We start from the raw sequence: 23,895 nt of genomic DNA, 5'->3' as shown, positions 1-23,895 counted from the left end.
CTTACCTCTCTGCTCCTGTTTTTTCGTCTGCTCTCCTCCTTCTCAGATTGTAATGCCAGGGTGGGAGTGGGGCACTGTCTGGGCTAATTAACCTGCATGTGCCTCAGGGGTTAGAACAGTGCTTGCACCTAGTATGTGCTTAATAAATACTAATGCAAGCATCATCCTCAGAAACTAATGACAACCATATCTGTGCTTTTTCTTCAATTTTCATATTTTTCCCAAATTTAGATTTTTTTTCCCCTTCAATATTTGCACCTGAAATATGGGTCAGTGATGAAAGTGTGTTCAGAGCGAAGTTAAAAAAAAACAAAAGACAGAAAACAAGAAAGGAATCTAAATGAAATCCGAGAGAAAAGCACACACCGACTCCAATAATAATAATAATTACGGTATTCGTTAAGCACCGACTATTTGCCAAGCACTGTCCTAAGCTCTAAAGAGGGTTTGATTGGTGGTGTTATTGACCTAGAATGCCAACTGCAAAACACAAGGGCAAAGCCTCTGAAAATGGACAGCTTTCTAGCATGTGTCAGGGTAACCCATTGCTGTAGTGATTTTGTTTCTCCATGAATTTTCTCTGATCTCAGCTGCATTATTTTCAGGTTTCACTTCACCCGGGTGCACCATTTGACTTTTTGTTGGTCCAGAGCAATCCTATGGCATATCCGTTAGCTCAGATGACACGAGGTCGACAGATAGCAGAAACCTGGGCTACCGTGCTTAGCGGGATTGATGGAGGTCCCAACCAGAGCCGGGGAGGGGGGCAGATTTTAGCGTGCACCGGTTGTTAAGATAAACACAAAACGTTAGGGCCAAGAGAGTCTGCCCAACGGAGTTGTGGATGGATGTTATTATTTTTACGAAGAAGGCCTCTGGTGATAAAACAGGGCTGACCCTGTGAGTGCTGGCTTCATAAATCTTTCCTGACTGGACGTTTCTGGCCATGCAGGTTGGAGGGTGGACAAAAGAATCAAAACAGCCAGGATGTGAATTTTCTGTACTGTACATGTGGGGGTTGCCTGCGGGACTTTGCAATAATACAACAATAGCCAAGCTAGCGAGGGACAGCTTCAGTTCACTGCTTGCTTTCAACTTCTTCTAATAACAGCTTTAATTTTAGATTCTTCATCCTTGTCTTCATTTTTTAAATCTTAAAGTTGCAGGAGTTATTTGTTTTTTCTGAAATCATTCAGTCGTTTATCATGAGAGAACACCCTCTGCTTTTCCATGTTTTTTTTGTATTTCCCTTAGAATATAATAGGTACTCTATGCAGATCCATACCAGATCTGTTCCTCCAAATAAGCATTATTGAAGTTTGCAGCAAGTTGTTTTAGTTTTGTGTTTGCAACATCTGGGTTATATCGACTCATGGGAGAGACTAAACTTTATTGTGGCCTGGCCAATCTGAGATAAATATTTAGTGATGATCTTTAGAATCAGTCACTCTGTGGCAAAGATGACAGGCATTTGTTGTCTCAATCATAGTTCTTCATTAAATTTTAGTACTTGGGTGGCAATGCATTGCATTTTAAAAAATATAGCGAGGTGTTAAGAGCCATCTGATGAAAGGAATCCATATATTCTTTTTTCCTTTGGAAAACTGGTGTTACTAGGCACCAATTTGCATTGCTATTTTTTCCCCTTCGAAGATTCTGAAAATGCTTTTTTCTTAACTTGGAAAAGCAGGTGAATTTATGGAGAATTTGCATGTTTTTCTGACATGGCTCGATCAATGTTCAGCCAATGTTTCCTAAATATTTCTCAGTTAAACTCAAATCAGCCTTGCAAAAAATCCTGTTGTAAGGGACATTTACATGCAGATTATGTTATCAGCTTCTTTCCAGGTTACTGAAGAAAGGATAAAAGGACAATTCTAAGATAATTTTGCTGAAGTTTCTAAATATTTTCCAAAATAAAACTAAGCTCCGTGGATTTTCTATAAAAGACTAGAAGAAACAAAATCAACTTCAAGGTGATCCAGGAAAATGAGATAAATGAAAGTGAGGATTTAAATTGAACACAAACTTTGGAGTTGTATTGTTACTGCCATCCAGGCAGCCGTGGTTCCATGGTAACAGAAAAAAGGCAGAGAACATGTGTGAAAAGAGCAGATGGGATTTTCTAGAAATATTATCAGAAAGCCTTCATGTTTCTTTTGAAGCTGTAAACACTCCATCAGATTTGTTTGCTCTCAGTAAAATCATTATGAGAATGAAGTGTGTACTATTTTAAGATCCCTGGACTCAAATTTACAATTCTATAAATACATTTCAGTACTGTATCTTTTCAGCTATCGCATTTCTTCAGTGTTATTTATATTTGTTTTTTTTTTTCCTTTTCATAAAGAAGGCATGTTCTCCCATAAGGCTTCCTGGCTAGAGACTCAGAATTAATAATAATCTTGGAAAAGGTGGACTGTAAAACTGTTTTCAACTAATGGAATATCTGCAACCAAATCTACATCTACAGCCCTGACCCCTCTCCTTCCTGGCAATCTTGCATTTCCCCCCTCCTTATCTACTTGAACCTCGAATTAAACATGTCCCAAACTGAACTCATCTTCTCACCCAAATCCCCTCTTCCCCCGTCTTTCCCATCACTATAGACAACATCACTATCCTCCCTACCCCACTAGCCTGTAACCTTGGCATTGTCCTCGACTCATCCCCCTCATTCCACCCTCATTTTCAATCTGTTTTTCAATTCAATTTTCACCCAATTGAATACAGAGACAGTCTAACCAGCAACCCAGTGGCAGGAAAGATCAGTGAATAATAATATATTCGCAGTGGTTACTTTGCTGCTATTTAGGTACCCTTTCCAGGGGAAACCACAATTCAAGCACAGAAATAGATTTATCATATATATCATATATCATTTATACTACCTGGGACTAGGAAAGGACCATCAAATGCATAGTCTGTGATAACTCATGTATGGCCCTCCCAAAAAATTCTAGGAACACATATTTTCAAATCTGATCCAGAAGGGAGATAGAGTTCCCCCAAACTAGAAAAGGTGAAAAGAGGAAGAAGGGTTGGGGAATGAAGTAACTGGTTTTCCCATGATATCATGTGGAATAATAATAATAGTGTTTATTAAGCACTTAAAATAATAATAATGATAGTATTTGTTAAGCTCTTAATATGTGCCAGGCACTGTTTTAAGCACTGGGGTGGATACAAGCAAATCAGGTTGGATGTAGTCCCTGTCCCACATGGAGCTTACACTCATAATCTCAATTTTACAGGTAGGGTAATTGTGTCGCAGAGAAGTGAATTTACATGCCCAAGGTCACACAGCAGATACATAGCTGTGCCAGTATTAGAACCCAGATCCTGCTTACTCCCAGTTCCGTGCTCTATCCACCAGGCCAAACAACATCTCATACATAACGGATGAAAGCTCACATACATAACAGATATATGTCTGCTACTTCTACGATCGGCAAACAGGTAGCTGACATTTTTGAGGACCATCATTTATTTAACTTGTTCTCTTCCCATGAAGCTTTCTTGACAGTGGACCAGACAACCGTGGTCCTAGTCCTTACTGGCCCAGTGGTCTCTACCCAATTCCACTCTGACCAAGTCAACGGATCCCAGAAATTGCCTCTCGAACCTCTCCTCCCCAAATATTCACAACAGCTCTGGAACATGAAAAGATTAAGCTCAATCTTTATTTTTGAATGACATAGAGCTGTGCCTGGACTCTTAATTAGTTCATTCATTCCCATGACATAACAGTGTATCAGGTTACTCTGCAAATCTGGTTTTCTGGACGTACATTGTCAAGCGTGAGGCAGATGGAGTGAAATGGAGTAGAAAAATGACGAATGGAGTTGAAACAAATTTAGGAGAAACCTGGTCAGAGCAACTCTTTTTTTTATCAAATCGTGAGACTTTCAGCCTGAGCCATTGAAACAAAAAGGAACACAGTCTTGATTCAATCAAAATAATTGCTCTAGATCAGAGCTGATCTGAATACTCCGACCTTTAATATAAAAAAAAACCAGACGTTTCTGCTGGCACGGGAGTGAGAACAGCATCGTCATCGGTGATGACAGCAAGGGCCCTTCTTGGTGTCTTAGGATGGGCTGGCTGCTTGGATTGGCCAACCCAGCCTTCCAAATACCTCAGAGTTTTTTTGCACCGCGTTGCGGATTCTGATGACAAGATCTGAAGTCAGTCAGCAGACAGAAAATCACCAGTTATTGGACATATTGCTTGCATGTGCTGGGCGCCGCTGGCTTTTGTAAAGTTTATTAGCTGTTTCCATTTATTGCTGTGATCATTTCGCAGTCTGATCTGCAGTTTGGTTGAGAGTGGGTGGGGGAGATAACACCGAACATTTTTCTGCCAGGTTAAAGCTTTTTGAGTCATCTGTTCACCCTTTTACAAAACGGAATTCTTGAAAGAACTGAGAAGGTCTCGGTTTTTAAGGAACTTAATAAAAATTAGTGCAATTCGTGGACTTTATTTTTCTCTCTCTGAAACAACTCAGTTTTCCATGAGGCATATTTTTATGCATTTTTATGGATGAGCTCTACATTGTCAATGGCATCACAAGGAGGTATAGGCATGCTAAAAATGGAATGAGTCAGAGGAAACATTATTTTACTGTTCTAAGCCAGAAGAATGCAGAGAGTTACTGGAGGCATGAAAAAAAAATGTTTTATCTATTTCTAATCGTTGTCAAGGGCATTTATTAAGCACTGATTGTGAGCTAGAGTAGATACTAGGTTAAGCTATTAGACACAGTAATTTCCTTCAGGTAGCTCACAGGCTATTTTATTCTTATTTTACAGAGGAGGAAATTGAGGCCCAGGGAGGTTAAATGATTTGCCCATGATTCCACTGTAGACCAATGGTGACTCCAACGCTTTTCTGCTGTGTGACCTTGGGCAAGTCTCTTCACTTCTCTGTGCCTCAGTGACCTCATCTATCAAATGGATATGAAGACTGTGAGTACCATGTAGGATATAGACTGCATGCAACTTGATTAGCTTTTATCTATACCAGGACTTAATACAGTGCCTGGCATATGTCTCTATATGTTGCCATTTTGTACTTCCCAAGCGCTTAGTACAGTGCTCTGCAAACAGTAAGCACTCAATAAATATGATTGATTGATTGATTGATATAGTAAACACTTCACAGATACAATAAGAAAATTTCAAAACTGGATCTCCCGGCCCTATGTTCTTTCCAGTAAGCCACAAATTGCTGGGATTGGGGCTCTCGACAGGCCAAGCTTCCACAGGCATACCCAGAAAATCCAGTCAAAGGTTACCTCTGAGCTTGAATTGTACAAATAATGGGAACATTTCCTAGGTTTATAAACTGTGAATGAAGCACTGTACTGAGCACTTGGGAGAGTAATAATAATAATAATGATAATGTTATTTGTTAAGCACTTACTACGTGCCAAGACTGTACTAAGCGCTGGGGTGGATACAAGCAAATCCTGTTGGACACAGTTTCTGTTCTACAAAGGGCTCACGGTCTCGATCCCCATTTTACAGATGGGAAACTGTGGCCCAGGGAAGTGAAGTGACTTGTCCAAGGTCACACAGCAGACAGGTGGCAAAGCCTGGATTAGAACACATGACGTTCCAACTCCCAGGACCGTGTTCTAGTCACTAAACCATGCTGCTTCCAGACAATAAAACAGAGTTGCTAGTCATTTTCCCCCACTCCTTGAGGGCAGGGATCAGGTCAACTAAGTATTGTGTCTTACTAAGTTCCTAGTGCAGTTCTCAACAAAGAGTAGGTGTTCAAAAAATACTATTTATTGATTGACGTTCAGTTGGATTCCCTACCCTCATTGCAACATTTCATTGCATTTCACTGTACCTTTAAAGATTTTTATTGCTAACCCATACCCATAAGGGTTTTTTTTCTTCTTTTGCTTTGCAATCACCTCCGTCCTATGTGCATCACTGCCACTGCTAGATAAAATAATTATAATAATTCCGGTATTACTCCAGCATGAACTAGCTACAAAATCATCAGACCCGACACAATCCCTGTTCCTCATTAGACTCACAATCTAAGAGCCAGGGGGAGCAGGTGTTTCATCCTCATTTTAAAGATGAATAATAATAATCATAACGGCATTTATTAAGTGCTTACTATGTGCAAAGCACTGTTCTAAGCACTGGGGAGGTTACAAGGTGATCAAGTTGTCCCACGGGGGCTCACAGCCTTATTCCCCATTTTACAGATGAGGGAACTGAGGCACAGAGAAGTTAAGTGACTTGCCCAAAGTCACACAGCTGACAGTTGGAGGAGCTGGGATTTGAACCCATGACCTCTGCCTCCAAAGCCCGGGTTCTTTCCACTGAGTCATGCTGCTTCTCCCAAACACCGGAGAGATGAAGTGAATTGCCCAAAGGTAGCACGGCGGTTCATTGTCGGAGCTGGGATTAAAATTTGGGTCTTCAGACTCTCATTCCCACCCTGGAGTCCTTGCCAGTTAAAACCTTCTGGGATTTACACCTCTGGGAACTGCAGGGAAATGGCAAATGTTTTCCACAAATGGCTGGCACCTCTCACCTCCCACCGAGAGCCAGCCACCATCGATGGTGCTGTCTTTTATACTCAGAAACAACAGGAGACGATTGATTTAGGGGGCTAGGTTACTGGAGAGGGCCCCTGATGTGAGAAGCAATTATCCGCCTGATAAACTTGAAAGGGCACTTGATTGTCAGCCCAGATTGATGTCACCAAGAATGAATGAAGAGGTGAAATGGTGGGCACTTTGAATTAAGAGAATCTTCCAGCACCCAAGTGTTGCATGGGATTACATTACTCAAGGAAAATGTGTGGCCTTTTTTTGGTTTGATGAAATATTTGCTATTGTGGTCATCAATCCCATTAAAGAGCAATTAAGAGTGAGTGAAAAACTTGGATCCATGGTGGGCAGCCAACTGCATTTGCTGGGATCCCTTTCATTTTTAACCAGATTCACTCACCAGGAAGCTCCATCTCTTTCATTTGAGATGGGAAAAGAGATGAGGAGGAGAGGGAAGGGGAGGAGGAGGAGGAAACGAAGGTGCCTAGAAGGAGTGAGGAGAAGAGACAAGGGAAGAGGAAGAAGTTCAGGAAAAAGAGAAAGAAGCAGCATGGCCTAGTGGAAAGAAAACAGGCCTGGGAGTCAAGAGACGTGGGTTCTAATTCCAGCTCTGCAATTTGCCTGTTATATGACCTTGGGCAAGTCTTTTAACTTGTCAGTGCCTCAATTTCTTCATCTGTAAAATGGGGATTAAATACCTGCTCTTGGACCGTGACTGTCCCATGCGGAACAGGAACAGGAGCAGCGCGGCTCTGTGGAAAGAGCCCGGGCTTTGGAGTCAGAGGCTATGGGTTCAAATCCCGGCTCTGCCACTCGTCAGCTGTGTGACTTTGGGCAAGTCACTTCACTTCTCTGGGCCTCAGTTCCCTCATCTGTAAAATAGGAATTAAGACTGTGAGCCCCCTGTGGGCAACCTCATCACCTTGTAACCTCCCCAGCACTTAGAACAGTGCTTTGCACATAGTAAGCGCTTAATAAATGCTGTCATTATTATTATTATTATTATTATTATTATTATTATTATTATTATTATTATCCAATCTGATGATCTTGTAATTATCCCAGCACTAAGTATGGTTCTTGTCACATAGTAAGTGCTTAATACCATAATAAACATTATTAGTATAAGAGAGGAAGTGAAGATAAAGAGGAAGAGTCGACCCCATTGGAATTGTGGAAGAAAAAAAAGACGTCAGCCTAGGTTGAGCTGAGGGAAAACATTATTTCCTGAAAATAGTATTTCTAACCAGTTGGTTGAGACTTCTAATGACACCAGACACATTTTCTATGTGGGGCTGAACATCCACTGAAAGGCTATTGTGACCACCCTCCCCAGACCACGGAGGAGAAAGGTTGAGATGTGACAAAAGAGAGTTGTGTTAGCAAGGAGAAAAGATGTTTTAAGTGGTAGAATGGCTCTTTACTACAACAGAGATTTAAGGAGGAGGACAAAGATTTCCACTACCAAGTAAAACCGGCAGGGGAAATTTAAAAAGTCTTGGTTTTATTTAGAATGTGAAAATTGTCACCTATTGGTCATGGTAACATTTTAAAGAAAATTTAGGAAATTCTCAAGCAATATTAGTTATTCATTATATCGCTGGACTTACTTGCCCATATATTTCTACACTACTGTTTCACTTTGCTCCCTAAATATAGGACCGTGTCAAAAACTCATTAATTTTCATCAGTACTAAATTATCTATGACCATGACTACCAGCGTTTATGCTGTGTTCATAAAGTGCATGCTTATAAAGACCCTGAGCAAATTTGAAATATAAGAAATGTATATATGATGAATAAGACATTTTAAATGACACTTTAGAGCACAATTCCTACAATTTTAATGCGATATTATTTTTATCATGATGCTACTGACGAAATCAGTGAACTACTGAAACAGTATGGTTAAGTGGAAAGAGCCCAGGACTGAGTTAAAGGACCCGAGTTCTAATTATACTCTGCCACAAGGCCTATTGTGTGACCTTGGGCAGATCATTTACCTTCTCTGAGCCTCAGTTTCCTCATCTTTAAAATGCAGTTGAAGTATCTGTTCTCCTCCTAAGGACTGTGGGTCCTATTGGGACAGTGACTGTGTGTGATCTGATTGTACTGAATCTACTCCAGCACTTAGTACAGTGATTAGCACATAGTAAGCACTTAAGGAATAGCACAGCTAGTATTATTGATAGTAGTAATAGTATTCATTGAGTGCTTACTGGTGACAAGGCATTGTAGTAATTGCTTGGGAAATATATAAAAGTATTTAGAAAAGTAGTATATAAAGTGGTATATTGTATATAAAACAAACAAGTGACCCATTCCCCCTTTAGATTGTAAGATCATTGTGGGCACATAATGTGACCATTATATTGTTGTGTTGTACTCTCCCAAGCACTTAGTAATAATAATAATAATAATAATATTTGTTAAGCACTTACTATGTGCAAAGCACTGTTCTAAGCGCTGGGGGGATACAAGGTGATCAGGTTGTCCCACATGGGGCTCACAATCTTAATCCCCATTTTACAGATGAGAGAACCGAGGCCCAGAGAAGTTAAGTGACTTGCCCAAAGTCACACAGCTGACAATTGGCGGAGCCGAGATTTGAACCCATGACCTCTGACTCCAAAGCCCGGGCTCTTTCCACTGAGCCATGCTGCTTCTCTACTGCTTCTTGCTTAATTTAGGAAAAAGCACTTTTAAACAGACGTCTCAGCCATTCTAAATCCTCAGTAAGTTTCTATGACAGTAATCATGCTTTAATAGTTGGCCAGATTCCTCCAGTGCTAAATGACTCTGGCAGGGGATTACAACCCTTAGCAGTTCAGAGCTGATGCGGTCATGTTTGTTTCCGATCTAAGAAAACTCTAGTGGAAAAAGCTCAAGCCTGGGATTCAGTAGGAACTGGGTTCTAGTCCTGGCTCCACCATTCGTCTGCTCCTGCTCTCTCCCTCTAGACTGTAAACTCATTGTGGGCAGGGACTGTGTCTGTTTATTGTTATATTGTACTCGCCCAAGTGCTTAATCATTTCACTTCTCTCTCCCTTAGTTACTTCACCTGTAAAATGGGGATAATAATAATAATAATAATAATATATGTTAAGTGCTTGCTTTGCACATAGTAAGTGCTTAATAAATGCCATCATTGTTGTTATTATTATTATTACTATGTGCAAAGCACTGTTCTAAGCGCTGGGGAGGTTACAAGGTGATCAGGTTGTCCCACGGGGGGGCTCACAGTTTTAATTCCCATTTTACAGATGAGGTAACTGAGGCCCAGAGAAGTGAAGTGACTTGCCCAAAGTCACACAGCTGACAATTGGTGGAGCCGGGACTTGAACCCATGACCTCTGCCTCCACAGCTTGTGCTCTTTCCACTGAGCCACGCTGCTTCTCCAAGGGGATAAAAGCTGTGCAGGGACTGTGTCCGATCCGATTTGCTTGTATCCACCTCAGTGCTTAGAACAGTGCCTGGCACATAGTAAGCGCTTAACAAATATTATTATTATTATGAGAAAGAGTGTGGCTCAGTGGAAAGAGCGCGGGCTTTGGAGTCAGAGGTCATGGGTTCAAATCCCAACTCCGCCAATTGTCAGCTGTGTGACTTTGGGCAAGTCACTTCATTCTCTGTGACTCAGTTACCTCATCTGTAAAATGGGAATTAAGACTGTGAGCCCCCCATGGGACAACCTGATCACCTTGTAACCGCCCCAGCGCTTAGAACAGTGCTTTGCACATAGTAAGCGCTTAATAAATGCTATCATCATCATCAAATACCACAATTATTATTATTATGGGATAGGGGAGATAAAAAGCTGGAGGGTGACCGTACATTTGAATTCCTCTGGGAGAGGCTTGCCATTGGGGATTTCCCAGGATGTCTTGTCCAAATGCTAACAAATATTGGGAATTTCAGGTGGTAGTTGCAGGCACTTGGAAATGTGAGGGCGAGGGGTGGGTGGCGCAGTAACGGGAAGGGCAGATCCATCCTGCAAACCTGGGGACATATCCGGGGCCTCTTTCCAAGTCCAGGCCTGGAGTCAGGAGTCCTCAACTCCTGAGTCAGAAAGGACACCCAGAGACTTGCCCCACTTTCCAGGAATGCCAGTGCTGGACTGAGGCACTGCTACATTTAGCCCGCCCTTTGCTCCTAATCCTGGAATGGAAGGAACTGAGGGGTTTCTTTTCTGATCCAGGGGATAAAGAGATCATCCTGGCTATCATCTTTCCACTCTCTTTTCCAGTGCTATGGAGGGCAGAAGCAACTCTCTCCTTTTCGACCACTTCTCTCCACCATAACGACTGCAGGCTTACTTGGGCCTTCTACATTGTACAGGAGAAATCTGGTTTCCAGACTGCAGTTTTTAGACTCTAGGGTTAGGCTCCCCTCCTCGTGAACCAATTCAGAAAGCAAAGAAATGCGAGATAATCTTCTAAATATAGGATGTGTGACAAACCTATTGTCTTCAGACAGACACTGTTATTCATTGAGTGTTCTAGGTTCCTGCTGTGTGACCTTGGGCAAGTCACTTAACTTTTCTGTGCCTCAGGTTCCTCATTTGTGAAAGGGGGATTGAGATTGTGAGCCCCACGTGGGACAGGTGTGGGGTCCAATCTGATTTGCTTGTATCCACCCCAGCGCATAGAACAGTGCCTGGTACAAAGTTAAGTGTTTAACAAATACCGGAATTATTATTCATCTAATATAATGGACACAGCAACCATCCTCAGAGGCTTATGACCTACTGGGGGAATCAGACACAATCATCTATTTAAATAGAGTGGAAAAGAAAGAAAAGCATAGATACAAAAACAGCCTCAAAAAGGAACTACATGCATACATAAACATATGCATTCTTCTAGACTGTGAGCCCGTTGTTGGGTAGGCACCATCTCTATATGTTACCAACTTGTACTTTCCAAGAACTTAGTACAGTGCTCTGCACAAAGTAAGTGCTCAATAAGTACAATTGAATGAATGAATGAACATAAAATTAATAGGTCCATCTACTCATAAGTGCTAATAGAGGCTGGTGATTGCTCATGAACAAGGGAGATGGAGATTGGTTTTTATTTTTTCTTTTAGCGGTATTCTTTAATAATAATAATAATAATAATAATGTTGGTATTTCTTAAGTGCTTACTAATCAATCAATCAATCAATCATATTTATTGAGCACTTACTGTGTGCAGAGCACTGTACTAAGCGCTTGGGAAGTACAAGCTGGCAACATATAGAGACAGTGAGTACCCAACAGTGGGCTCACTGTCTAAAAGGGGGATACAGAGAACAAAACCAAACATACTAACAAATAAAATAAATAGAATAGATATGTACAAGTAAAATAAATAGAGTAATAAATATTTACAAATATATATACATATACACACACACACACATATATATATATATATACCAAGCACTGTTCTAAATACTGGGGAGGATACAAGGTGATCGGGTTGTCACACGTGGGGCTCACAGTTTTCATCCCCATTTTACAGATGAGGCAACTGAGGCACAGAGAAGTTAAGTAACTTGCCCAAAGTCACCCAGCTGACAATTGGCAGAGCTGGGATTTTACCGAAAAGGTCATTGGGGTATGGAAAAGTGATGTGACTTGCCCAAGGTCACATAACAGACAGGTGTCAGAGTCAGGATTGAAACCCAGGTCCTTCTGACTGCCAAGCCCTTGCTCTATCCACCAGGCCCAGCTGCTTCTTGTAGCCTAGTTGGACAATATTTCTTGTAGGAGGTCGGTTTTCAGAAGGATGGTGAAGGAAGAGGTGAACAAAGTGTGGAGGACCTGAAGAAAGAGGGAATTCTTTGCAGCGGGAAGGGCATGAACAGTGAGTTGGTTGATGGAAGAGACAAAAGCCCAGTACAGTTGGAGGGGTTGGAAAGAGTGTTAGTCGGAATGGAGTGGATGAGGAGAGCAGAAAGCTGGAGACTGGAATCCAAAGGTTATATGCCCTTCTTCTAAAAATTTCTAGTCCCTAATCGAGTCACGTCTTGACCTTCTGAGGGAACCAGCATGGCTTAATGGAAAGAGCCCGGGCTTGGGAGTCTGAGGTTGTGGACCCTAATCCCAGCTCCAGCACTTATCAGCTGTGTGACTTTCGGACAGTCACTTAACATCTCAGTGCCTCAGTTACCTCATCTTTAAAATGAGGATGAAGACTGTGAGCCCCATGTGGGAGCCCGTTTCTAGACTGTAAGCCTATTGTTGGGTAGGGACTGTCTCTATATGTTGCCCTCTTTACTTTCCAAGTGCTTAGTACAGTGCTCTGCATACAGTAAGCGCTCAATAAATATGATTGAATGAATGAATGAATATGGGACAACCTGATTACCTTGTATGTACCCCAGCACTTAGAACACTGCTTGGCACCTCGTAAGCACTTAACTAATACCATCACCACCATCATCACCTTTTCCTATGAGTGAAACAGACCAAGAGACAGGTGAAAAGGACATTTTGAATGATAGTCTCACATATGAGTGAACATGCACATACACAAACACCCACCCACACACCAAGGATCTATAAAATGGGAATTAAATACTTGTTTTCCCTCCCTCTTAAACTGTGAGCCCCAAGTGGAATAGGAACGGCATCTGATCTGATAACCTGCATCTGCCCCAGCACCTTAGTATTGTGTTTGCACATCATAAGCGCTTAACAAATACCACATGCATTATTATTATTAATAATAATAGTGGTAGCGGTGGCATGGTCAGAGGCCCCATAGGATGAATCTTCCCAGTCCGTGTGACTCGAGGGGCATGTCCGGGAAATGTCATTCGGTCCTCTATGTTGCCGGTGTAACTTTAGTGTTCTGGTTCTCCTAAAAGTCTATGAATAAACACTTGTAAGGGACAGATGAGCTGAAATCTGGAGTACTGTCGGTCAATCTTATTTATTGAGCACTGTACTAAGCTCTTGGGAGAGTACAATAGAACAATAAACAGACACATTACCTGCCCATATAGAGCTTCAGGTCTAGATGGGGAGTGTACTTGTCACCTGCTCTCTCCCCATTCTGAACCTGGTGAGCTTTCAGGAGAGGCAGTGTGGCCTAACAATAATAATAATAATAATAATAATAATGGCATTTATTAAGCGCTTACTATGTGCAGAGCACTGTTCTAAACACTGGGAAGTTTACAACGTGATCAGGTTGTCCCACAGTGGGGGCTCACAACATTCATCCCCATTTTCAGATGAAGTAACTGAGACACAGAGAAGTGAAGTAACTTGCCCAAAGTCACACAGCTGACAATTGGCAGAGCCAGGATTTGAACCCATGACCCCCGACTCCAAAGCCCGGGCTCCTTCCACTGAGCCATGCTGCTTCTCTGGAAAGAAGAATTCTTTCTTCTAATGGAAAGAATACAGGCCTGGGAGTCAGAGGAACTGGGTTCTAATCCTGCCTCGACCACCTGTTTGCTATGGGACCTTAGGCAAGTCACTTCACTTTGCCATGCTTCAATTTCTTCATTTGTAACATGGGTGCTTTGCACATAGTAAGTAAAATTGATTGAATGAATGACTACCCACTCTCCCTCCTCTTAGATCGTGACTTCCCTGTGAGAAAGGGACTGTGTCTGACCTGATTACCGCACAGCAATCCCAGCACTTAGTACAGTGCTCCGCATAAGGTAAAGATGCAATAAATGTCCAACTCTTATCATTATTATTCTCCTGTGCGAGGCAGAGTTGGAGCTGTGGTAGAACCAGCAGACTGATGACTGGGAGAAAGTCAGAAATGGCTTAGCTTGGGAAATAGTCATGGGAAATAGCTTCCTTCTTCCAGATCACAGCGGTAAATGCAAAGTTTAGCATTAGACATTGGAAGGGTTCAAATCCTGGCTCCGCCACTTGTCAGCTGCGTGACTTTGGGCAGGTCACTTAACTTCTCTGTGCTTCTGTTGCTTCATCTGTAAAATCATCAATCATCAATCATATTTATTGAATGCTTACTGTGTGCAGAGCACTGTACTAAGCGCTTGAGCACTGTACTAAGTGCTTACTGTACTAAGCGCTTACTGTACTGTAAAATGGGAATTAAGACTGTGAGCCCCCCACCCCCCGTGGGACAACCTGATCATGTTGTAACCTCCCCAGCACTTAGAACAGTGCTGTGCACATAGTAAGTGCTTAATAAATGCCATCATTATTAAGGGTGGGGGACATGTAATATTTAATAATTAGGGTATTTTTTTAGCACTGAGCAGTCAGTCAGTCAGTCAGTCGTATTTACTGAGCACTTACCATGTGCAGAGTTCTGTACCAAACGATTGGGAGAATACAATACAACCATAAACAGACACATTCCCTGCCCTCAACGAGTTTACAGTCTCTGTACTAGGCCTTGGGGTAGATACAAGAAAATCAGGTTGGACACAGTCCTTGTCCCATATGAGGCTCCCGGTCTTAATCCCCATTTGACAGATGAGGTAACCGAGTAGGGGGGAAGCAAAGTGATTTGCCCACGGTCACACAGCGGACACGTGGCAGGGCCGAGATTCGAACCCACATCCTCTAACTTCCAGATCTGGGCTCTTTCCAGTAAGCCAGGCGGTGCGGGAAGAAGCCAGAGGGCTCGGGAACAGAAAAAGCGGCCACCTCCATTTCAGGAATAGAGAGAAAAATACATCCCTGCTCTTTCAAATGGGGCCACTAGCGCCTTAATGAAGGCTCAGATGTGTCACCAGAGGTAAGCAGGAGAAATCTTGGGTTAACGTTTCTTCCGAAGAATGGCATTTCTCCGAGTGCTGAGCCTTCCCGGGCTCAGTGTCGCAGCGACAGCAGTTGGAAATACATTCTGACATTTTCAAAAGTATATTTAGAAAAGCAATGCATACTGCAAAGTATTGCAAACTAACATGAAACTTCTGGGGAGATGGCGGTGTAAGCTATCGCTGCGAAAACTTTTATTTATGGAGTATTAATGGTTTAGCTTGGCTCTCTAAAAATCCAGAGACTTTTAGTTGACCCAGAAGAAATGAAGCTTCTTAGATTGTATTCCTTCAAAGATAAATAAAGAGGGATGGAGATGGGAAAGAAAATCAGCCTGCTGAAGTTTAATTAATCGGAAACGTCCGTCCAGGCTCTCATCGGCGTGATGGATGTGATCCAGCGTGGGTTAATGGAAAGAACACGGGCATGGAAGTTAGAGGATCTGGGTTCTAATCCTGGTTCTGCCACGTTGTTGTGTGAATTTGGGCAAGTCATCTCACTTCTCTGTACCTCAGTTTCCTCGGGTGTAAAATGGGGATTAAATACCTGCTCTCCCTTCTACCCCTTCTACTTAGACTGTGAGCCCCATGTGGGAAAAATATTGTATCTGACCGAATTAACATGTACTGACACCAGTGCTTAGAGCAGTGTTTGACACATAGTCAGCACTTAACAAATTATGAGAAAAAAATAGTTACACACTCATGCTCTACATTTTTTTATAAATAAATAAAGCTTTTCTTCTCTTTTAAAATGTGGCATCATAACTGTAGTTTCAATTCTGCTTCTTAGAGAAGCAGCATGGGTCAGTGGAAAGAGCCCAGGCTTTGGAGTCAGAAGTCATGGGTTCAAATCCCGGCTCTGCCAATTGTCAGCTGTGTGACTTCAGGCAAGTCACTTCACTTCTCTGGGCCTCAGTGACCTCATCTGTAAAATGGGGATGAAGACTGTGAGCCCCGCCATGGGACAACCTGATCACTTTGTAACCTCCCCAGCGCTTAGAACAGTGCTTTGCACATAGCAAGCACTTAGTAAATGCCATCATTATTATAATTCTGGGCTCTTGCTTTCTTTTCCACACGTTGGTAAGCAGGATGATAAACACACTGAAATACATTTTGCACCACTGAGCTATCACTGCGACTTCTTGAAGTCACAAGGGGCACCAGATTTGAAATCTGAACTGCTCCCTTTCCACGGCCCCTTGAGTAGCAAAGAAATATCTGCATTTTGTTAGTAATTTAGCCGCTAATTGCATTCAAAAATTCAGCAATGCCCCAGTATTACATAAAAAAAAGGAACAAAGGCTAATTTTTCATCTTAAAGTTTAAGGGTCATACACTGCTTCTTTTGTCACTGATAGAAAACAGCATCTTTCCAAAATCCTTTGCCAAAAAATTCTCCTTCATTTACATTAATCAGGTAAGGTTAAGATGCACTTTGTGGACTCTGGTGCTTTGTTGGATATGTACGAACAGTCTGAATGAAGCAAGATGAGTGAGTGGGCGTCGGGGGAAGGGGGTGGGTGCGTGCTTGTGTTTGTGTGTATATAGCGCACTGGGGTAGATAGGAAAATGCAAAACTTCCCTCAAATGCTATTACAGCTCTTGTAATTGTGTTTTCTTTTTAGACTCAACAATTCTAGGCAGAATGTGGTTTCCATATGATGATGATGATGAGAAGCAGCGTAGCTCAGTGGAAAGAGCCAGGGCTTTGGAGTCCTAGTGGAAAGAGCATGGGCCCGGGATTAAGAGGACCAGGGTCGTATTCGCCTCTCCTCCACCCACCTGCTGTGTGACCTTGGACAAGTCACTTAACTAGAGAAGCAGCGTGGCTCACTAGAAAGAGCTCAGGCTTTGGAGTCAGAGGTCATGGGTTCAAACCCCAACTCTGCCAATTGTCAGCTGTGTGACTTTGGGCAAGTCACTTAACTTCTCTGTGCTTCAGTTCCCTCATCTGGAAAATGGGGAGTAAGACTGTGAGCCCCACGTGGGACAACCTGATCGCCTTGTATCCCCCCAGCGCTTAGAACAGTGCTTTGCACGTAGTAAGTGCTTAACAAATACCATTATTATTATTATTATTAACTTCCTGGGCCTCAGCTACCGAATCTGCAACATGGGGATTCAAATCCTGTTTTCTTTTATACTCAAGCTGTGAGAACCACGGGAGACCTGATTAACTTGTGTCTACCCCAATGCTTAGTAAAGTGCTTGGCACATAGTAAGCACTTAATATCACAATTATTTTTATTATTATTACAGCACTTAGTACAGTGCTTGGCACCTAGTAAGCACCTACACACTATTACTATCATTATCATCATGATTATTATATCAATCGATGGAATTTATTGAATGCTCACTGTTTTCAGAACATTGAGCTAAGGACATGGGAGAGTACAATACAACAGAATTAGCAGACATGTTCTCTGCCCATATTCATTCAATAGTATTTATTGAGTGCTTACTTTGTGCAGAGCACTGTACTAAGCACTTGGGAGAGTACAGTACAACAATAAACAGACATATTCCCTGCCTATAATGAGCTTACAAATAAGCTTACAGTCTAGAAAATTCCTAGTCAACTCTAAATTATCTGTACTAATAGGGGAATATGATCTGCATGAATTAATTATAGCCCTCAAATTATTTCAGCCAGTAGTTTCATGTCCATATCTTTTTTTAATGGTATTTGTTATGCACTTACTACATGCCAGGCACTCTACTAAGCACTGGGGTAGATTCACAGGTTGGACACAGTCCATAACCCACGTGGGGCCCACATTCTTTATCCCGGTTTTACAGATGAGGTAACTGAGGCACAGAGAAGTTAAGTGACTTGCCCATGGTCACACAACAGACAAGCAGAGGAGCCAGGATTAGAATTCAGATCCTACTGACTCTCAAGTCCATGCTCTCTCCACAAGGCGATGCTGCTATCTCAAAATTTTATTTTTACTAATAAACAAAAAATGTCCCTCCTCTTGTTACTTAGTCAATCGCTATATCATATTTACTGAGTGCTCACCATCCAGAGCCCATACAAGCCTTATGCTTGGGAGAGTACAATACAGCAGAATTAGCAGACGTATTCTCTGCCCATAGGAAGCTCACACAATCAATCAGTGGTACTTACCGAGCATTTACCGTGTAACAGAGCACTGTACTATGGGCTTGGGAGAGTATAATACGATAGAGTTGGTAGAAATGTTCCCTTCCCATAAGAAGCTTCCCTCGATTTCCTTTTCTCTTGTCATCGAGGAATTAGTGAAGAGAATATGGCCAAAAGGGAGGCAAACAGAGGGGAAGGAGAAGACTCTGTTAGCTGCAACTTAAGGATAATGATCCGCAGAACATTTTCTGGTGGGATGTAGTTAGACTTCCAATATTTTTGGATATTTAGTGTCAACATGAAACAGCATGCATACATACGTACGTATGGCTCTGGTGAAGGTGGAATCAGTATGTATGGACACATGGGGTTTGGGCAGGCTAAGTTATGAATATGTGGAGGAATATATATGTGATTGTGAGACAGAGGGACGGTTTCTTTGTGTATGCTGCATTGTCTGTAAAACTGCTGAAGAAGAAGGGAATCCCCCTTAGAGAAAAATAGAGATTGCTAATTATTAACAAATATTTAGTTAACAATTAGTGATCTCTAATTTTTCTGTAAGGAGGATTCCCTGCTCTTTCCACAGGTTTACAAACAGTGCAACATACATGGGCAGTGGCTAGTGACTGGAAGGCAACATGTTTACACACTCACATGTTCTGGGCAGCAGAGACATGGGAGAGTCGAGGGTAGAGACTCAAGTTTACTGTGTGGAAGGAGGCAATGGTAAACCACTTTCAAATTTTTACCAAGAAAACTCTGTGGATACACTATTAGAAGGATTTCAGATGGAGGTGAACTATTCTGGGAGAGATGTGTCCATAGCGTCGCATAGACACGTCGGAGACAACTCGACGGCATAAGACAAGAATTATTAAACATTAAGTGATGATACTAATGGTAGTCTTTGGGATTCTCACTTGATTTCAGTGCTTCCTTGTGTTGTGAGAAACGGACTACTAAAACTGCCCCAAAAGATGGATATCCATATTTTGCTCCCAAAGATTTCTTTCAAAGGCAATGTAACATAAAAAGCAATTGCATTCATTTAGCAATCTAATAAGAGCAAAATTTACTTATTCAGCTGGTGTGGAATTGAATGTAGTTAGGACAAGTCCATACTGAGTTTTCTTTTAGGGTATCCTAACATTGCTATGCTGTTTTATGATCTCAAGTGCTTTAATTGAGGAGTTCCACTTTATATAAAACAAGTTTAACTTTTTCTTTGGTATTATAGGCTATGTTACCAAAAGCATCGTAGACTCCAGTTGTGGTTCATTACTTTGAACCCAAGATTTCAAAAGAGGGATTTGAATGCCAAAATAGTGAGACATGGAATCAAGACCGTCAAAATGAATAAAAAAGAAAACAAAGCAAATCTTTGTAAAAACAGGCTGTAACAAGAGGATCAACGATCATAAGGTTTTGACCCAGAGATTAAAACCAGTGGATCTCTCTAAAACTAAACAGAACCAAGGTTAAAAAAAGATAGAAAAAAAATCAAGATTTCTATGCAATGTCTGTATAGAGTTAGGCACCATTAAAAGGTAAATGAGCCCAGTGCAGTTAGTTGAGGATGGTTAATATACATGGTTTAAACCTAGTTAAAAAAAAATCAAAATGTGTGAAAAAAAGAAATGTGGATGCCAAAGCAATTCTATGTAATTTTTAAGTCCTTTTTTTATCAAGTTGATTCACCCTTTCTAACCTTTGGAGGAAAGAAAATAGGTTCAAAACCTGATTCCTTAGTCATGAAAGGTACTTGTACTAAATTTATGCAACTTCCAGGTTTTCAATTTCATTCAGTCAGTTGTTCAGTCAATCATATTTATTGAGTGTTTACTGTGTTCAGACCACTGTACTAAATGCTTGGAGAACAATATAACAATATACCTGACTTATTCCCTGCACATAATGAGCTTACAGTCTAGAGGGGCAGACGGACATTAATGTAAATGAATGAAATTATAGATATGTACATAAGTGCTGTGGGGTTGGGTGGGGGAGGATGAACTAAGGGAGAAAATCAAGGCAGAACAGAAGGGAGTGGGAGGAGAGGAAAGCAAGACTTAGTCAGGTGAGGCCTCTTGGAGGAGATGGGCCTTCAATAAGGCTTTGAACGTGGGGAGATTAATTACCTTTTGAATATGAAGGGGGACCGGTGCTCCAGGCCAGAGGCATGATTTGGGTAAGATATCGGTGATGAGAAAGATGAAATTGAGTTTCGGTGAGAAGGTTGGCTTTTGAGGAGCAAAGTTTGCAGGCTGGGTTTTAGTAGGAGAGTAGTGAGGTGAGGTAATAATAATGATGGCATTTGTTAAGCGCTCACTATGTTGCCAAGCACTGTTCTAAGCACTAGGCTAGATACAAGGTAATCGGGTTGTCCCGCAGGCAGCTCACAATCTTAAACCCCATTTTACAGATGAGGTAACTGAGGCCCAGAGAAGTTAAGTGACTTACCCCAAGTCCCACACAGCTGACAAGTGGAGGAGATGGGATTAGAACCCAAAACCGCTGACTCCCAAATCCGTGCTCTTTCCATTAAGCCACGCTGCCAATGGTAGGGACTTTATGTCTGATGCAGAGGTGGATGGGCAACCATTAGAGATTCTTAGGGAGAGGGGTAACATGATCTGTATGTTTTTTGTAGAAAAATAATCTGGGCAGCCGAGTGAAGTATGGAGTGGAGTGGGAAGAGACAGGAAGCTGGGAGGTCAGTAGGGAGACTGATACAGTAATCAAGGTGGGATAGGATCAATGCTTGGGTTAACATAGTAGCAGTTCGGATCGAGAGGAAAGAGTGGTTTTTCGCCATGCTCTGATGGTCAAACTGACAGGATTTAGTGATGGATTGAATGTGTGGGTTGAATGAGAGAGAGAATAAAGGATAGCACCAAGTTATGTGAGAAGGAAAAGATGGCGGTGCCATTGATGCCCTCCCCCTTCATAATAATAATAATTATGACACCTGTCAAATTCTTACAATGTGCCAAGCACTGTTCTAAGTGCTGGGGTAGATACAAGTTAATCAGGTTGGAAAGAGTCCCTGTCCCCCATGGGTCTGAGATTCTTATCCCCATTTTACAGATGAGGTAACTGAGGCACAGAGAAAATAAGTGGCTTGGTCAAGGTCACACAGCAGACATATGGTTGAGCCAGGATTAGAACCCAGCTCCTTCTGACTCCCGGCCCCTACCCCAGCTTCAAATCCCACAGGTACCATTCTTCCTGTCTCCAAAGACCAACCTAAAATCAGATCTCCTCTGGGCAACCTTTCCAGGCTCATCTCTCATCTTCTTACCCTATTTAATAACAATAATAATAATAATAATAATAATAATGGCATTTATTAAGCGCTTACTATGGGCAAAACACTGTTCTAAGTGCTGGGGAGGTTACAAGGTGATCAGGTTGTCCCACAGCAGGCTCACAGTCTTAATCCCCATTTTACAGTTGAGGGAACTGAGGCCCAGAGAAGTTAAATTACTGGCCCAAAGTCACACAGCTGACAATTGGCGGAGATGGGATTTGAACCCATGACCTCTGACTCCAAAGCCATGCTGCTTCTCATTTCTGTTTCTAATCCCATCTCCTCCACTTGTCAGCTGTGTGTGACTTTGGGCAAGTCACTTAACTTCTCTGGGCCTCAGTTACCTTATCTGTAAAATGGGGATTAAGACTGTGAGCATGTGGGACAACCCGATTACCTTTTATCTACCCTAGTGCTTAGAACAGTGTTTGGGAACATAGTGAGCGTTTAACAAATACCATTTCCCTCCCTACTGCCGGACTTGGCACCCAATAAGCCCTCTGATACTCACTCCGTTCCCACAGCACTGATGTAAATTCATTCATTCATTCATTCAATCGTATTTATTGAGCGCTTACTGTGTGCAGAGCACTGTACTAATCAGAACAGGTTATGCCAAGGAGTAAATATCCTTCTACTCTGTAGTTTCCCCAACTGTTACCTCCCCAGCAACCCTGTAAGCCTTCTGAGAGCAGTTAGCACGTCTACCTCCTCCATCATATGCTGCCAAGCACTTAGTCCAGAGCTCTGCACAAAGAGCTCGATAAATACCATTGAATAAATAATCCCCCTCTAGACTTTGAGTCCATTCTGCCCGAGAAGCAGTGTGGCTCAGTGGAAAAAGCCCGGGCTTTGGAGTCAGAGGTCATGGGTTCAAATCGCTACTCTGCCACTTGTCACCTGTGTGACTTTGAGCAAGTCATTTCACTTCTCTGTGCCTCAGTTCCCTCATCTGTAAAATGGGGATTAAGACTGAGAGCCCCCCGTGGGACAACCTCATCATCTTGTAACCTCCCCAGTGCTTAGAACAGTGCTTTGCACATAGTAAGCACTTAATAAATGCTTTCATTATTATTATTATTATTGTGGGCAGGGATTATCGCTCTTTATTGCTGTACTGTCACTTTCCAAGTGCTTAGTACAGTGCTCTGCACACAGCAAGCACACAATAAATGCGCTTGAATGAAAGATTGATTAATGTAGTCTGTCACTATAATAAGATTTGATCAATTATACTAATACTTCTTTGTACTGTGCTGTATAGAACTTGAAAGGTCAGAGTTACTCCCCTATTCATCTCTTAATGATATGAAAATGCTACGTCAAACAAATGTTTGTTACAATAATAATAATGGTATTGTCAAACTCTGTGCTATTCAGTACAGGCTTGAGAGTCTGAAGACCTGGGTTCTAATTCTGACTCTGACACTTGTCTGTTGTGTGACCTTGGGCAAGTCATTTCACTGCTCTGTGCCTCAGTTACCTCATCTTGAAAATGGGGACAAAGACTATGTAGGACAGAGACCGTGTCTGAGCCAATTATCCTGTATCTACCCCAGTGCTTACTAGAGTGTCTGGCACATAGTAAGCACTTAACAAGTACTGTTATTACTATTAAAATATTATTGAAATGAAAAAATAAAATCAAAATCCTAAGGGTCAGACATTACCAGAACACTTTGAAGGCCAAGTGATTTGACCTGGGAGGGAGAGCTGGTAGCATAAGGGAATGTATATGTATATTGTTATATTGTACTCACCCAAGCTCTTAGTACAATGTTCTGCACACAATAAGCGCTCAATAAATATGATTGACTGACTTTGCCCTCCTTCGGTTGAGACGTATTCTGATGTTCCAAGAGATAAAATCCTGAACATGGGTGAGACAATAAGTTTCCAACCAAATGAATGGTATTTATTGAGCAATAACTCTGGGTAGTGCACTCTCCTAAGCACTTGGAAGAGTACAACATTTTTTTTTAATGGACCTAATTAAGAACTAATTATGTTCCAGGCTCTGAACTAAATTCTGGGGGTAAATTCAAGATAATCAGGCTGGACAAAGTCCCTGTCCCACATAAGGCTCATAGTCTAAATTGGAGGGAAGAGGATTTAATCTCCATTTGACAAAGGAAAAATATAC

The 23,895-nt window shown here is 41.8% G+C and overlaps 1 protein-coding gene across 1 annotated transcript in view; it reads left to right on the top strand.

Moving 5' to 3' along the window:
* Window positions 1-23,895, top strand: part of AGMO (alkylglycerol monooxygenase) — a 357,460-nt gene that overhangs the window by 91,908 nt on the left and 241,657 nt on the right. The window lies entirely within an intron of this gene.

Source organism: Tachyglossus aculeatus, chromosome 2, assembly GCF_015852505.1.
Source record: "Tachyglossus aculeatus isolate mTacAcu1 chromosome 2, mTacAcu1.pri, whole genome shotgun sequence".
In the NCBI taxonomy this organism is placed as follows: Eukaryota; Metazoa; Chordata; class Mammalia; order Monotremata; family Tachyglossidae; genus Tachyglossus; species Tachyglossus aculeatus.
Note: the sequence above shows the minus strand (reverse complement) of the source record. Positions and strands in the feature narration are given on the sequence as shown.